The following is an 8,872-nucleotide window of genomic DNA, read 5'->3' as shown; positions in this document are numbered from 1 at the left end:
ATCTTTTTTTTTTCTCATTCCTTGAGTTGGATGGGAGAGGATTTTGATCAAGTTTAAAGTGTTATTTAATCTTTTAACTAGATAAGCCTCGTGAACTCGCCAACTGAGGTTGTGTTCGAATATAACGCCAAGTATTTTATGCTCTTTTTTCCATCCAATACTGAGAGCACCTATTCTGATGGGGAAAGGGTATTTCTTTTTTCCTCTTGAAAAGTCAATTAGTGTTGATTTCTCGAAGGAGAAAGCAACCTTGTTTTCAGCAGACCAACTAAGGATCTTCTTGAGAGTGTCTTGTAAGCAGGAATACCGGTTGCCCTTCCTAACAGTAACATGCGTATAGATATCATCGGCGTAAATGAAAAGCTTGGTACTCCTATCATTCAGTTTACAAAAATCCAACATGAAACAATTGTAGAGGAAAGGCGATAGAATGGCTCCTTGTGGAAGGCCCTTGGACATGAGCTTTTCTGTGGATAGGATAGATCTCAACTTTACAAAAATAATACGATTAGTAATAAAATTGTAGATCCAACGCACCAGGGTAGTGTTCATGCCCATCTTTTCCAGCCTTTCAATCTAAATCTCATGTTGCACATTATCGTATGCACCTTTGATATCTAAGCAAATTAAGTAATTTTCCAGATTTTTGCTTCTGGCTCACCAGATAGACTTATAAATGTCTCTAAGGCAGTCAGTTACGCTAGTGCCTTTTCTAAAGCCATAAATATTTGAAAGAAAAATATTTCCTGTGTCAGCCCACCACTCTAAGCGGCGCAGGATTATTTTTTCAAGGGTTTTTCCCAATGACAGACGTTAAAGAAATTGGCCTGTAATTTGCAATCTGTCTCCCATTTTTATTCGGTTTTAAAATCGGAACAACTAAGGATGTTTTCCAGATTATTGGAATATCACTCGATTGCAGACTTTCATTGTACATCTCAAGAAGGGCTTTCTGCGTAAATTTGGAAGCGACCCTCAGACTTTTGTAAGTAATTTCATCGGGACCCGGGAAGGAGTTTTCCCTACTCCTTAGTGAGTACATTACTTCTTTGGCGGAAATTGGCTCAATTTTAGCCGAAGAAAAGTCGATAGGAGCTGACTGGGTAGTATTGTCATTGGCGCTGTAATATTCCGCGAAACTATCCGCCTGAGCAGCCTTGTCTAATACATCTGTGTTGGAGTGAGTAATCACAAAATTAACTTCCAAGGAAGAGACCAATAAATATTTTTTAAGGTTTTTTTACATTTTTAAAGACTAGCTTGCAAGAATTGGATTCATAGGAAATCCTTGCCCAGTACTTCCGTTTTGCTTTTATTAGCACTCTTTTGTATTTAGCGTTTGCACCCTTATACTCCACGCAGTCGCTCCACCCAGTCGTGATCTTAGTGCCCTCCTTTTCAACTTATCTCTAAGATGTTTGAATTTGGCGCACTCCAAACTGAACCATGGGTTTTTTGGCTCGACCTTGTAGGTGATTTCTCTGGAGTGTATCTTGATAGCGCTGTTAATTACAGAGGTATAAGCATTAACTTTATCTTCCATATTACCAGCGTGGCTCACAGGCAAGCGTGACAGTGATAGACTGATATCTTGCCAATTTGTATAGCTTTTAATTTTTCCAGGTCTCTTCTTAAAACTATGATTAAAATTAAGATACACAGGGAAATGATCACTTTGCCCCGTATCATCAAGTCTCTGGAATGACAGCTTGGACGCGATATTGACATTTGCCATACAAAGGTCGAGGATTCCTCCTTCTTGGCCACGACAAATATGAGTACACTGGTGTGCAAAAATGAAGGACGAGACGGTTTTTTCAATATAACTTTGTACAAAAGCTTTCCAAATCAACACATTTAATACCGTAAGATCCCCAATATGTAAGGACATGAGTAATGTAAGCAACACTTACTAAAAGAGAAATCAGAGGGATAAAAAGAAGCTTTATTGAAAAAGTAGCATGGAGCGCAATGCGACTGAAGGCCGAAACATCCCTGTGATGGGTGTCTAGCAAGAAACATCCGGTCTTTAATAGGGGATATGATCTCCCCTGACAGCTAGGCAGGTTTCACAGCGTCTGCCATGCTGAGAATGAGGGTGTCAATGAGTTGTTGAGGCATTGCTGCCCATTCGTCTTGCAGCGCCAATCGAAGCTCCGGAATCGTTACTGGCGGTAAGGTACGAGCTGCCAAGCGTCTGCCTAGAAAATACCATACATGCTCGATGGGATTGAGATCCGGATATCGTGCCGGCCAAACCATACGTTCAATATCCTCACTCTCTAAGAGCTGTTCGGCAGCTACTGTGCGATGACATGGTGCATTGTCGTCCATGAAAAGGAACTGCGGACCCATAGCGCCTCTAAAAAGACGCACATATGGAAGAAGAATCTCGTTACAATAACGGGTCCCGTTGACTGAACCTGCGTCGAAGATGTGAAGGTCTGTACGACTACCAAGCATGATGCCTCCCCAAACGAGAACACCGCCGCCTCCATACCTGTCCCTTTCAATGATGTTCGAGGGATGATTGCGGCTTCCCCGCTCTCTCCAGATGAGTATGCGATGAGAATCGCTACTCAGACTGAATCTGCTCTCACCTGTAAAGAGTACTCGTCCCCATTCATTGTCTCTATAATTCCGGTGTTCCCGGCACGACAGAGAACGCCTTCTCCGATGGGCAGGCGTTAGAGGTACACACCGTACAGGGCGTCGTGCAAACAGACCACCACCGTGCAGTCTTCTGGCCACGGTAAAACGCGATATCGGTCGTCCAGTCGCCTGTGTCGTGTGTTTAGGGATTTTCTCCCGCTGTCTGCCGCCTGTTTCTTCTGTCCTGTAAGGCAATATACCGGTCGTCTACGGGTGTGGTTACTCGTGGACGACCACTATTTAACCCTCGGATAGCTGTTCCTGTAGTTTGAAATTGTCTCCAAAGTCGTGAAACGATGCTGTGAGCAATTCCGCACTCTGCAGCCGCACTTGTCACACTGCGGCCTTCTTCCAACTTCCCAATGATTAGACCTCGTGTAAAAGCATCCAGATGTCGTCTAACAGATTGATTATTCGCCATTTCTCGCTGAGGCAGCAACTCGGTGTGATTTTAACTGCTATACGGCGTGCAATCTCTTTCCCAGAAATACTGATCTTACATCGACAACTTGCTTTATACTACTCAGACACTCCCCCATTACGTCTACCTGCATATCTGCGCATGTGCTACCGTACATCACCTTACTTAATCTAATACTGATTGGTCTTTCTGTCCGCTCTGCCTCTTCGTTCAGCTGATATGCTAATTTTTCGACTTCGTCCTTAATTTTTGCACACCAGTGTAGATTTCTTATTATTTAGAATGATCAAATTAGAGTCAATTAGCCAATTAATGAGCTTTTGACCGCTGGGCGATGTAATACTATCTCCAAAATTTCTATGGCGGGCGTTAAAGTCGCCAACCAAGATCGTGAAAGGATCCTTAAAGGAATCCAATATCATTGAGTCTTCTAGTTTAAATCCTCCGGAAGGCCTATAGCAATTTACAATGGTAAATGTTTTACCGTAAGCATGCACTTTGATACTTAGAACTTCTATGTCAGATTTAATTCCAGTATCTGGAAGTTTGGAAACAGGTAGAGTTTTTAACACAAAAATGGCAAGGCCACCGCCTTTACTGGGAAAAATTCTTTCCTTTAAAAAAATATTGTAGCCAGAAAGGAAAGGAAACCTAGGGTTCCTACTCCAGGGGCCGTATCCTCCTTCCGTGAAACAAGATCTCGATACGAGACTGACGTCACATTTGATGCGTTTTTCATGCGAAGCGACAATTTGCAATCCTCCAGCACCGATCGAAACCATTTCGTGCGACTTAGCGATCGCTTCGTTTTCGGCTGCTTACGTGCAACCGTTTAGAAGTTTAGCGATCGAAAAGTAATGGCGTCGGATGAATGTAGAGCGATTTTTCTTGTAGACCGTATACATCATCGCAATTCTGTTCCAAGAAGAATATTTAGGAGCAGACTAGATGCCTTTGCATTGTCTGACAGACAGTTTATTAAGTTGTTTAGATTAGATAAACAGTTGTGTTGTGATCTAATAGCTAATATTCGAAGACTGTTACCTTATACTGGATTGCCGCCTGTGCTAAGAGTAAGTTACTTATTTGAATTGTTGAAATTTCCGTCTAAAATTGTAAATAACTTAATCAGTTATTCTATAATTTATGTTCTTATATTCTACATGTGTCATGGTTTCTGTTTTTCTGATCAATTTCAGTTGTAGAAACATTTTTTATGAATTCATCTATGCTTTTATAATAAATTTCTCATTAATATTTTTGAAGTATCCCCTAAAACATAATTGGAATTAATTTCTGAATTGTATCATAGTAAACAGAGAAGAATATGTCATTTCATAATAAATTGCATCTTTGGTGCATAATATTCTGATTTGTGTGTTTTGTTGTCAAAATCAGGATCTAAAAAAAGGTTACTAGTTGAATTCATTTGCAGTATTATTTAAAAATGAGCTACGATGATTATTGGGATTTTAGATTTTGATATTCTTCCTGCAGTCATCTGTGAAATCTTTTATATAATTATATTGCTTAAAAATTCAAGTAAAAAGGGACTGTAAGTTTTTACGTATTGATTGATGCAAAATACCATGTTTCAACTTATGAAGGATATGTCGTTATGAAATTATGTGAAAAGAGAGTATTGTTTCACCCTTCTTATTTTACTAATATATTGTTATGCTATTTTAGAAACATCATGTAAAACTATTGCAAGTTTCTCATGTGATAGATTTGTCTTATTAATACAGATTATAAAAACAATCAATAAAATGCACTTCAATAAAAGGTACTCATAAAAGTTGTACATATATAAAATTATAAAACTGTATATTGGGAATTTTCTGAAATAGGATTAGTTTTGAATAACTCAGCTTTCATAATGTTATAAAAATATGTCTTTCTATAACATGCGTATTTGAAATGAGATTTGTGTAATGCAAGATTTTTATTTTTTTCCCTCTTACAGGTTTTAGTGGCTTTAAGATTTTATGCCACTGGCAGTTACCAACAAGCAGTGGCAAATGATATTTTTCTTGCTGTAAGTCAATCTTCGGTAAGCAGAAGTATAAAGATGGTCAGCCATGCAATAGAGACTGTTCTATTGCAGCAAAAAATAAAATTTTCTACAACTGACGTCGAACAGTCTAGGATAAAAGAAAGTTTTTATTTAAACTCTGGCTTTCCTGGAATAATAGGTGCAATAGATTGTACACATATTCCTATCATAGCCCCTACTGTGGAATCTTCAGCTGGGCATTCAATGTCTTATGTGAATCGTAAAGGATTTCACTCCATCAACGTTCAGCTGGTAAGTCTTTAGAAAAATATTACTTGTAAATTAAAATTATTATTATTGCCATTTATATTTCACATTAATACATTCTGAGGATAATTTCATTCAGTGTTTTATGTCAGTTTGGTGTATGTATTAAATATAAGCAAAGGTTAATGTAATTTCAAGCAACTAAAAAATGTCGATGCGAGATCCATTATATCTTTTACTGTATTCATTTATAACCAACAAGCATGATTCCAGTACCAAACAAGTTAAAATGTTTAGATTAGAGGTGTATATATATTTTAAAATATGGTGAAATCTAGGTTCATGAACTTAATAATTTGTTCCTGAATGTCGTTTGTCATCTAAAACGTTTATGAAACAAAACCTTTTTTCCCCTCCACAGCAATTAATGTGAATTGATCCGTTACTGAACCACAGATGATTGCTTACTTTAATTTTGCAGTAGTACTTAGTGTACAAAGTTCTAACAGAAAATCAATACAAATAATTAAATTTGAGGCAAACAAATGTAAACATAATGCTGACCCTTAAAGATGGGTGAAATTATAATTTATATTTCACTCTTATAAATAAGAATGATTAAAAGAGATGAAGATATGTTATTGTTTGCACAAGCAATCCCCTTCCATAACTATCTTTTCAGGGCATTTGTCTCTTAGTACCACTCTGCTTGAAAGTCATTGGACCTCCATTGTACTGAAAAATGTATGTGAATTAATGAAAAAAAAAGTGATTGGTTGTCTACTTTTAAAATGTTTAAATGAAATGTGGAATTGTCACTGAAAATACTTTTGCTGTAGTATGCATAAGCATTTTCAGTGACTGGCTCGTGAAATTACTTTGTCAGGGTGTCATTATATGAAATTTTGTACTTTATCTCTCTTAATTCCATGAACTAGGTTAATTTCTTCCTTGAAAGTTGTTGCTTCTAAACTTTTATTCTAGTTCTTTCTTATTAGTTGCATTATTATATTTGAAGCCCATGGTTTTGCTTAGATTTGATATCATAGATTCCAAAAAAATTCTCTCTCTGCCTGCTACATAGTCTGGCCATGATTTCCTGCAGGCTGAATTCATAGTGTTGTAAGTTAGTTCGCGCCAGGATTTGTTAGTGGCAATGGAGGAATGAAAAACATTTGAATGATATTTCTAGAAGCCCATGAGTGTTATTAATGTGTTTGAGGTCACTCAAACCAAGTCTGAAAATCTTTTTTTGCTGACTTGAGTGTTCGTAACTTAAGATATTTTTTGTCATTTGAGACTTTTTCTTTTCAAGTATTTTGTTCATGTCCCAAGGTACTGATAATGTGCTGTGTGAAATTATGTTTTGTTTTTGTTTTCTTAAATAGAAAAAATCATTACAGTATTTATATTATCATGTTAGTCAAATTTTGATAAATGACAGAAAATTAATTTTGAGATATATATTTAATTGATGCTCTACTGTCATCATTTGAAAAAAAAAATGAAAGAAAAAAAAAAAACCTAATTCCTCAGTTTTGAAACTTATTAGGTAGGTGTAAAAGAGAGCATGATTTGTATTTGTAGCAACTTGGAGGCATAGAGTTTGATTCTTGTTTTAATAAAATTAAAAAAAAAATTTAAAAATTTAAATACATTTGTTTAGATTAAGTTATCAGACCTGTGTATTTCCTTTAATCTGATTTAAGCCTTTAGATAAGATCTTTTTATATAATATTAATATGTTGTAGGTTTGTGATCATAATTTGAAGATCATGGCAATAAATGCAAGATGTTCACGATGCATTCTTTTGGAGACAGAGTGCAGTTCGTAGATTCTTGACACTGCACGGAGGGTCAAACTATTAGCTTATAGGTATGTATCCAAAATCCTACCATAAAATCATTTTGTCAAACATATTACTATTTTGAGAAATTAAATGAAGAACAAATGAGCATTTTTCTCAACGGCAAGAAATTGAATGTCAGTTATCAATACTTATAATCCTAAAATAAAATTACTCAGTGCTCTTCTGTTATCGAGACCAGATTCAGAATTGTATGTAAATATGCATGTATGTGTTCATGTATATGTGTGTACACAAATATGTACATATATATAATTCCTTAATCCAGTCCTGATATAGCAAGTTTTAATTAATTTTATCTGCATTTAGAATATATTTGATATTGTTATGATATTTTCTTTCAAAATATTGATTATGGATGGATTATTTATATCTTCGTATAGTATTTATCTTATGGAAGTAATAAATAAATGCAATTTTTTAAATCTTTTAATTTTTTATGTGCTAGTATTTTTATACAGTATAGTATATGGAGTCTTTGATTATCAGTATCTACATGCGAGTGATACATAACAAAGATTTTATATTTGTTATTAGTTAAAGTATGATGGTAATTTTAGTTCTATAATAGTTTATTATTTTACTCATATCCTCATTTTTCAGTAAGTAATAATTAAAACATTTGAGGAATAGTTTATTATTTTTCCCATATCCTCATTTTTCAGTAAGTAATAATTAAAACATTTGAGGAATAGTTTATTATTTTTCCCATATCCTCATTTTTCAGTAAGTAATAATTAAAACATTCGAGGAATAGTTTATTATTTTTCCCATATCCTCATTTTTCAGTAAGTAATAATTAAAACATTCGAGGAATAGTTTATTATTTTACCCATATCCTCATTTTTCAGTAAGTAATAATTAAAACATTCGAGGAATGTGATAGAAATAGCTTACTAAATTTAATTAAATATGTAATATACTTAACTTTATATGCATTTGGATAAATACGCAAGTTCAGAAATTGTGCATTCTGTATAAATACAGATAAGACAATTATTTCATAGATTTCTATTTTAGTGAATTATCTTCCATGGATCAAATTGCTGTACTTAACAGTTATGCATTTGTTCCTTGGGATTTATGAGTTTAAAATGATTTTGCACTGTAATGGGTGATCAGTGGCGGCTCGTAGCTAAAATTAGTGGGGGTAAAAAAAAATTTAACCTTTGTTTTAAAATTATGTAAAAGGAAACAAGCATGTATAAAAAGAAAATTTATTATGAAAGCTTACGAGAAAAAAAAAATCAAACATTTCTTAATTACTTTAACCTAAACTGTTACAGTTCAATCTATATCTATTTATTTAAAAATGAAATCCATTCTTCTTGTTTTAATTTGCGCGAAAAGATCAATAATTTTCTCCTTGATCTCTGGATGACAACCAAGGAATTTTTTTTTATTATTGAAAGCAATGCAAGCGCATTTAGTCTTTCCGAATTCCTAGTGCTTCTTAGAAAAGTTTTCATTCTTTTCAATGTTGAAAAGCGGCGTTCTGCCTCTGATGTAGTCATGGGAACTCTCAAGAGAATTTTGATCAGTTTCATAATTTCACTAAGAACATCATCTAGATTATTTTCGAAGATAAATTTCAGTAGCTCAATTCATTTGCAATATTCATGGATATCAGACCGGCAGTAGAATACTTTTAGTTCAGTTTCAAGCTTT

This window comes from Stegodyphus dumicola, chromosome X1, assembly GCF_044657685.1.
Source record: "Stegodyphus dumicola isolate Sdum_Otavi_A_Nest chromosome X1, ASM4465768v1".
Taxonomy (NCBI): domain Eukaryota; kingdom Metazoa; phylum Arthropoda; class Arachnida; order Araneae; family Eresidae; genus Stegodyphus; species Stegodyphus dumicola.
Note: the sequence above shows the minus strand (reverse complement) of the source record.